This window comes from Aedes albopictus, chromosome 2 (genome assembly GCF_035046485.1).
Source record: "Aedes albopictus strain Foshan chromosome 2, AalbF5, whole genome shotgun sequence".
Taxonomy (NCBI): Eukaryota; Metazoa; Arthropoda; class Insecta; order Diptera; family Culicidae; genus Aedes; species Aedes albopictus.
The window spans coordinates 3,259,048-3,267,475 of NC_085137.1; the positions used below are offsets into that span (position 1 = coordinate 3,259,048).

General features: G+C 37.5%; 1 protein-coding gene across 3 annotated transcripts in view; it reads right to left on the reverse strand.

The window, feature by feature from the left end:
- The window catches only part of LOC109404634 (POU domain protein 2), a 415,841-nt gene that overhangs the window by 68,053 nt on the left and 339,360 nt on the right, over positions 1-8,428 (reverse strand). The window lies entirely within an intron of this gene.

Here is an 8,428-nt window from a genome sequence, read left to right on the forward strand (position 1 = left end):
CGATTTTGGATTGGGTAAGAAATCAAACTTTGAACTAGTCAAATTGTAATCTTAATTTGAACCATTTCGAAATTCATTAAAACGACGTACATTTTAGGCAAATATTGTCAGAAAAAGATGTTAAACAGTTTTCCGTAATATAACCTGATAACATGGACTTTAAAAGCATTGAAAAAGCGTTTTTGTCATGGAAAACAGGAAATTGAAAAATCACTGTGATTTTCGTGAGGAATTCTTCTGAAAATTCCTTGAGGAATACCTTCAAAAATTCTTGGAGGAATTCATCCGGAAATTTATGTGAGAATTCTTTCCCAAATTCCTGAAGCAATTCTTTCGAAAACATTAAAAAAAAACCCACTAAAAGTCTCATGAGATATCCCTTCTGAAATCCCATAAGGAATTTCTTTAAAAATCTTTCAAAACTTCTTTGAAAAAATATTTCGGAAATTCCTGAAGAAATACTTTTTGTGATTTTTTATTTCCTAGAGGGACTCATTCGGAAATTCTTTGAAGTATTCCTTTAAAAATGCCTTGATAAGGAAAATTCGGAAATTGTTAAAAGAGTTAGTTTGGAAATTTTTTTGACATATGTCTGAAATGTCTTATGGAATACCTTCGGAAATTTCGTGAGAAATTATTTGATAAGTTCGTGTAGGATTTTTTTCGTTTTTTTCATAAACCTTAACAAAATTCCTCAAGAAATTCCAGCGAAAGATCCTTGAGAAGTTTCTTCGGAAATTCCTCAAGAAATTCTTTCAAAAATGTATTACGGAATTCCTACGAAAACTCGAGAAACTTCTTCAAACATTCCTTCAGAAACACGTTTGGGGATTATGTGAGAAAATCCTAAGGAAATTTTTTGAGGACAATCGTCAAACATTTTTGGAAGAATTCATTCGGAAATTTTTGGAGGTATTTCAAGGTAAGAAACTCATGGAGGAATTCTTCGGGAAAATCCTGAAGGAATTCCTTCGGAAATTCTTGGAGGAATTCCTTCGAGAATTCGTGGAGGATTTCCTTCGGGAATTCCTGGAGTAATTCCTTCGGAAATACCTGGAGAAATTCCTTCCTGAAATTTCTGGAGGAATTCCTTCGGAAATTCATGGAAGAATTCCTTCAGAAAATCCTTGAGCGATTTCTTCGCAAAAGTCCTGGAGGAATTCCTTCTGAAATTTATGGAGCAACTCCTTCGAAAATTTGTGAAGGAATTCCTGGAGAAATTCTTTTGAAAATTCCTGGTGGAATTCCTTCGGACATTCATGAAAGAATTCCTTCAGAAATTCCGGCAGGTAATCCTTTGAAAATTCCATGTGAAATTCCTTTGAAAATCCCTGGAGGAATTCCACCGGAAATTACTGCAGGAATTCCCTCGGAAATTCCAGGAGGAATTCCTTCGGAAATTGCTGGAAGATTTATGAAGTAATTCATTCGGAAACTTCAGAAGGAATTCCTTCGGAAATTGCAGAAGGAATTTCTTTGAAAATTCCTGGAGGATCTGCTTCGGAAATTCCTGGAGGATTTCCTCCGGAAATTTCTGAAGAAACTCATGGAGGAATATCTCAGGAAATTCCTGGAGGAATTCCTTTGAAAATTCGTGGAGGAATTTCTTCAGAAATTCGTGAATGAATTCTTACGGAAAATGTCTGGGGCAAGGAGGAGCTCCTTCGGAAAATGCATTTCCAAATGGATTTCCTTCGCAAAATTCCTGGAGGAATTCCTTCGGAAATTCATGGAGGAATTCCTTCGGTATTTCCTCGAGGAATTTCTTCGAAACTTCGTGGAGGGATTCCGTCGGAAAATTTCTGGAGGAATTCCTTTGGAAATTCATGTAGGAATTCCTTCGGAAAATTCTATAGAAATTCCTTCGCAAAATTCCTGGAGGAATTCATTCGGAAATTCATGGAGGAATTCCTTCGGACATTCATGGAGGAATTCCTTCGGAAATTCCAAGAGGACATCCTTTAAAAATTCCATGAGGAATTCCTTTGAAAATTTCTAGAAGAATTTCTTCGGAAATTCTTGGAGGAATTCCTCCAGAAATTCCTCGAGGAATTTCTTCGGAAATTTATGGAGGCATTCCTTCGGAAAATCCTTTAGAAATTCCTTGGCAAAATTCCTGGAGGAATTTGTTCGGCAATTCATGGAGGAATTTCTTCGAAAATTCATGGAGAGATTTCTTCGGGCATTCATGAAGGAATTCCTTCGGAAATTCCAGGAGGAAATCCTTTGAAAACTCCAACAGGAATTCCCTTGAAAATTTTTGGAAGAATTCCTTCGGAAATTCCTGGAGGAATTCCTCCGGAAATTCTTAGAGTAATTCCTCCAGAAATTTATGGAGGATTTTTTCCGAAATTTCCTGGAGGAATTTCTCCGGAAGTTCCTGGAGCATTTCCCTCGGAAATTTCTGGAGGAATTGCAACGGAAATTCCTGGAGGAATTCTCTCGGAAATACATGGAGGAATTCATTCGGAAAATCCTGAAGAAACTCTTTCGCAAAATTCCTGGTGGAATTACATCGGCAATTCATGGAGAAATTCCTTTGGAAATTTCCAAAGGAATTTCTCTAGGAATTTCCGACAGAATTTCTCCTGGAATTTCTGAAGGAATTCTTCCTGAAATTTCCCAAAAAAATCCTTCAGGAATTTCCAAAAAAGTTTCTCCAGGAATTTCCGAAGGAATTTCCAAAGGAATTCCTCCAGTAATTTCCAATGGAATTCCTCCGGGAATTTTAAAAGAAATACCTTCAAGAATTTCCGAAGGAATTCCTCCAGGAATTTCCGAAATAATTGCTCCACGAATTTCAGAAGGAATGAATCCAAGAGATTCCGGAGGGATTTCTCCAGGAATTTCCGAAGAAATTCCCCTAAGAATTTCCGAAAAAAAATCCTGCAGAAATTTCCAAAGGAATTTCTCCATGAATCTTCAAACAAATTCGTCCAGCAATTTCCGAAGGAATTCCTCCCGGAATTTCCGAAAGAGTTCTTCCGGGAATTTTTGAAGGAATTCCTAACGGAATTTGTAAAGGAATTCCTCCATGAATTTTCGAGGGAATTCCTCTTGGAATTTCCAAAGATAAAATCCAAAAAGACTTTCCGAAAAAAAATCTCCAGGAATTTCCGAAAGAATTCCTCCAGGAATTCCTAAAGAAATTCCTTCTGGAATTTCCGAATGAATTCCTCCAGGAATCTCCAAAGGAATTCGTCTAGCAATTTCCGAAGGAATTCCTCCCGGAATTTCTGAAAGAATTCCTCCAGAAATTTCCGAAAGTATTCATCCATGCTTTTCGAAGGACCTCGCCAAGGAATTTTTGATGGAATTCCTCCAGTAATTTCCGAACGAGGTCCTTCAGGAATTTCCGATGGAATTTCTCCAGAAATTTCCGAAGGAATTCTTCCAGGATTTTGCGAAGGGGTTCCACCAAGAATTTTGGAAGGAATTTCCAATGGAATTCGTCCAGCAATTTCAGATGGAATTCCTTCAGGAATTTCCGGAAGAATTCCTCCAGGAATTCCTAAAGGAATTTTTCCTGGAATTTCAGAATGAATTCCTCCGAGAATCTCCAAAGGAATTCGTCCAGCAATTTCCGAAGGAATTCCTCCCGAAATTTCTGAAAGAATTCCTTCAGGAATTTTTTGAAGGAATTCCTAATGGAATTTCCGAAGGAATTCCTCCCGGAATTTCCGAAAGAATTCCTTCAGGATTTTCCGAAGGAATTCTGCTACGAATTTACGACGGTATTCCTCCAGGAATTTCCAAAAAAAAAATCTGAAAAAAAATTCCGAAAAAAATTCTCCAGGAATTTCTGAAGGAATTCCTCCAGGAATTTCCGAAGGAATTCCTCCAAGAATTTCCAAAAGAATTCGTCCAGCAATTTCCGAAGGAATTCCTGCAGTAATTGGCGAGGAAATTATTGCAGGAATTTCCGAAGGAACTCCTCCTGGAATTTTCAATGAAATTCGTCCAGCAATTTCCGAAGAAATTCCTCCCGGAATTTCCGAAAGAATTCCTCCAGGAATTCGTAAAGGAATTATTGCAGGAATTTCCGAAGGAACTCCTCCTGGAATTTTCAATGAAATTCGTCCAGCAATTTCCGAAGGAATTCCTCCCGAAACTTCTGAAAGAATTCCTCCAGGAATTTCCGAAGGAATTCCTCCTGGAATTCCGCTAGGAATTTCCGAAGGAATTCCTGCAAGAATTTCCAAAAAAAATCTAAAAAGTATTTCCGAAAAAATTCCTCCACGACTTTCCGAAGGAATTCCTTCAGGACTTGCCGAAGGAATTCCTCCAGGAATTTTCAATGACATTCGACCAGCAATTTCCGAAGGAATTCCTCCGGGAATTTCCAAAAGCATTCCTCCAGGAAGTTTGGAATTATTTTGTCCAGGAATTTCGTAAGGAATTCACCTAAGGATTTCCTCATGAATTTCTCTATGGATTTCTGAAAGAATTCTTCCAGGAATTCATCCGAAGGAATCCTTCAGAAATTTCCGATGGAATTCCTGCAGGAATTTCCGATGGAATTCTTCCAGGAATTTGCGAAGGGATTCCTCCAGGAATTTTGGATGGAATTACTTCAGGAATTTCCAAAAGAATTCCTCCAGGTATTTCCGAAGGAATACCCTCAGGAATTTTCGAAGATATTCATCCAAGAATTCCCGAAGGAATTCCTTCATACATTAAAAAAAATACGATGATGCAGTTTTTACTAGTCAAAACAGCTCTGATCATCTAAGTTTTTCGGTTAAGTTAGAATATAGTTGCTCGGTCAGGGGGGGGCCAGAAATATCTCGAGAAGTCCCTGAAAGAACTGGTAGAGGTATTCTGAAAGAATCAACAGAGAAGACTCTGATGGAATCACAGGAGAAGTTTTTGAAAAAATCTCGGGAAGATTTCCCGGGAAAATTCCAGCAAGAATGCCAGGATAAATGCAATAACTAAAATCATTCTTAGAGGTACGGTAGTTAGAATGAATAACTGAAGGAATAAACATCTCTGGACGATTTCCTGGATGAGTCCTTGAAGAAATCCCTGGCAGAACAACCGAGGCAATTTTTAGAAGAATTCCAGAAAGATTGCCCGGAAGGGTCACAGCAAGAAAGCTCTAGAGGAACCCCTTGCAGAATCGCTGAAGAACCACAGTTAGAATTTCTGGAGGAGTCTAAGCAAGAATAGTTGGAAGAACCACAGGAATAGTACGTGAGGAATCCATGCTGGAATTTCTGGAGGAAGGCCATGATAAATAACTGGAGGAATCGCTGGATACACTCTCTGAAAGAATTTCTAGACAATTCACCGGAGGAACTTCTATAATAATGTCCGGAATATTGTCATGCTTAATCCTAGAAAAAAATTCCTGAAGAAATCCCACGAGAAAACTGGAGGTATTACAGTAAGAATTTCTGGAGGAGTCCTAGAAGGAATTGCTGGTAGAACCACAGTTGCAATTGCTTGACGAATCACAGCTGAAATTTCTGGATAAAATCTGTGAAGATGTTCCTGAAGAAATCACTGGAGGAACTTCTGGAATAATCCATGGAATATTGCATTGAATGATCCCACAAAAAGTTCTTGAAGAATTTTCTGGAAGAATTCCAAGAACTTCAGGAGATTTCATAGAAGGTGTTTCAAGAGAAATCCTAGTAGGAATTGCTGGAAGAGTTTTAAAGGGACTGTCCATTAATTGCGTAAGGGTTTATGGGGGGAGGGGGGGTTCGAGAAATCTTACGCGCCACACAAAAATATTTGGGCTCTCATACAAAAAATCTTACAGGGGGGGGGGGTGGCGGTGTCAAAAAATCGTAAAAATCCCTTTGAACTTCTTTTTTCATTCTTTATGTCTTCCGTATGAGTAATTGATTTAAGTGGTTGCCCCTTATTACTAGTTTCTCAACTTTGTCTATTTTTTGTGTTATTTTAATGTTTTTTTTTTTACCAAAAGGCTTTTTGCAGTTCAGTAGGAATATATGGGCCTATCTTGATGCATAGGAAATTCATTGCGTGTGTTTCCTAAGAAACCGTTTTTCATGCATCGCAGTACGCAGTTGATGAGAAATGATTCAAATAATATTCTCTGTAGGTAGTTTCTATAAGCATCCATCGAGAAATATCTTGAGCGATTCTTGTTGAACACGAAAATGGGCATAAGGATTTGTGAAGGAAATGAAAAGGTTTGGGGAACACCTGAAACTACCTTCCCATCCCATTTTTAGAAGATCATTTGGTAATAGAAAAATAAATAGTGCATGTTAGTAAACTGATTTTAAAATTAAATGTTCCGTATGAACCCATGTTACTGGCTACGACTATGTGTGATATTTTTTTCCAATAAAGAAAGATTCCTGTCATTTTATTTGTGGAGGAAAATGAGAATTTGTTGAGCTATTGCTTTCTAAAATTTGTGTATATTTTTCTAGTTGCTGCCCCTCATTACTATTTCCCTAGCTCCGCCTATGTATTGTATTTTGTTTTTCCCTATTAAGTTCATCATCTCAAGATGCTTATCGTGGAAGAAAGACATTAACCAGCGAAGCGGCAACTTTTGAGAAATATTTAAAGTCACCTTTCTCCCCCCACCCCCTTTATTATTTCCTTACTACGACTATGCCTAATCCTTTCAAGGTGGGTTCTGGTGGCTTACAGTGGTAAAAAAAGAAAGAATAAATTTAGATTTGATGACTGAGAAATTAGTATGGAATATTGATTATGTGTACTGATTTGAGAACTCAATTTCTGTGCCCCTTGCAAGCCCATATCACTGGCTACGCCTATGTGTGATGATTTTCTTGATAGTGCATAGCTTCTTAGCTTCTAATTGGCGCAAGAAAATTGATTATTTGATATTTTATGGTCAAGTTATGATTTTTTGAAATTTTTGGACGATTTTGAAAGAATTGCCCCTTATTACTGTTTTGCCTAGCTCCGCCCATGATTTGCATTTTTTCTTGGAAGTACCTCACCTGAAGATTCTGACCGTGAAAGAAAATCATGGTTTGCTTGCAAAACGGGGATGATATAATTTTTTATATGTTTGGCGAACACATAAATGGGGTGCCCCCCATTTGCCCTTATCCTTGCTACGACTGTGTTCGATATTTTTTCTAGCAAGGTGAGTGTTGGCGGTTTCCAATTATGAAAGAAAATTGTAATTATGTGGATTAACAGCAAAGATATAAGCATTTGAATTAGTGTAACGCTGTTTTTATGGAGGTGCCCCTCTTTGAAAAGCCCCTTTTTATCGTTTTTCCTTGCTACGACTATGTATGAAAAATTATTATGAAAGCTGAGGCCCCAAGGCTTTCGGCAATATAAAAATTTTTACATTTGGCAACAAGCCTAAAATTGACCTAGACAGAAATGGTTTCAATATTTTCACCAAGAAATCGAACAGGAGGTGTTTAGGAAATTTAAAGTTAACATGATGCATAACTGAGTTTTCATAGGAATCATTGACTTTTTGCTTTTTAATGATTTGCATCGCGTTTTTCAAGTAATAAAAAATTACCCATATATGTAGTCATGTTGCTGAAAAAGTAGCATCACGCTCATTGCAAGTGAGCATATAGGGTGATTTGTATTCATACAAATTTTCACGCTGTTCGCTGAAGTTTATCACTTTCAAATTTCGAGTGACATATCCAACATGGCTACCGAAGCTGATGATGGGCTACCCAGTCTTAATTAATTTTGGGGATCCATTGCAGTTCAAATTATCTAGCAAACTACGCTGGGACTATTAACATTTGTTTACTCGATTGCAGTATTTCATAAATTCAATTTGAATAGGCGTAGATTTTCAGTTAAAATACACGTTAATAAAAATTATAAAAAAAACATCTAACTTGGAAACGTACTTCATTTTTGTGATCGTTTTGAGTTTCATGTCTAAAAGTGCCTTTTAGAATCAATTGCGAAATCCGCGCCGTTGATTAGTAAAAACTCACAAAATCCGCTCAAAACGCCAAAACCAAAAACCAAAAAAAAAAAACGCAAAACTCGCGCCAGCTGTGACAGCTCTGCATTTAATCATTTTTCAAAAACCAACTGTTTATTGTACCGAGCTGTTTTATTTTTTGCAAACAGATAACTAAAATCTAAAGAGTGCCCAACACTCAACATTTTTGCTCGGGTATCACCGACGACACCCGACGTCGACTCAGCGGATGCGACCACGTGAGTGGGTAGCCATGGCAACGAAGGAACCGCAATCGCAGCACTCCACACGGATTCAAATTTGAATTTGTGAGGAGTTATCTCCGAAAATTTTCACGCACAAGAAAGTCGCAAATTTTGGAGTGCAAAAAGTATAAGAATAAAACAAATTTGTAAATGCGTTTTCTGCAATTCTTTATTACACCTACGAACCTACTGGAAAAGCTTGTAATTAGAAGACACGAAATGTTGCTAATTGATAAATTGAGAGATGAAATTT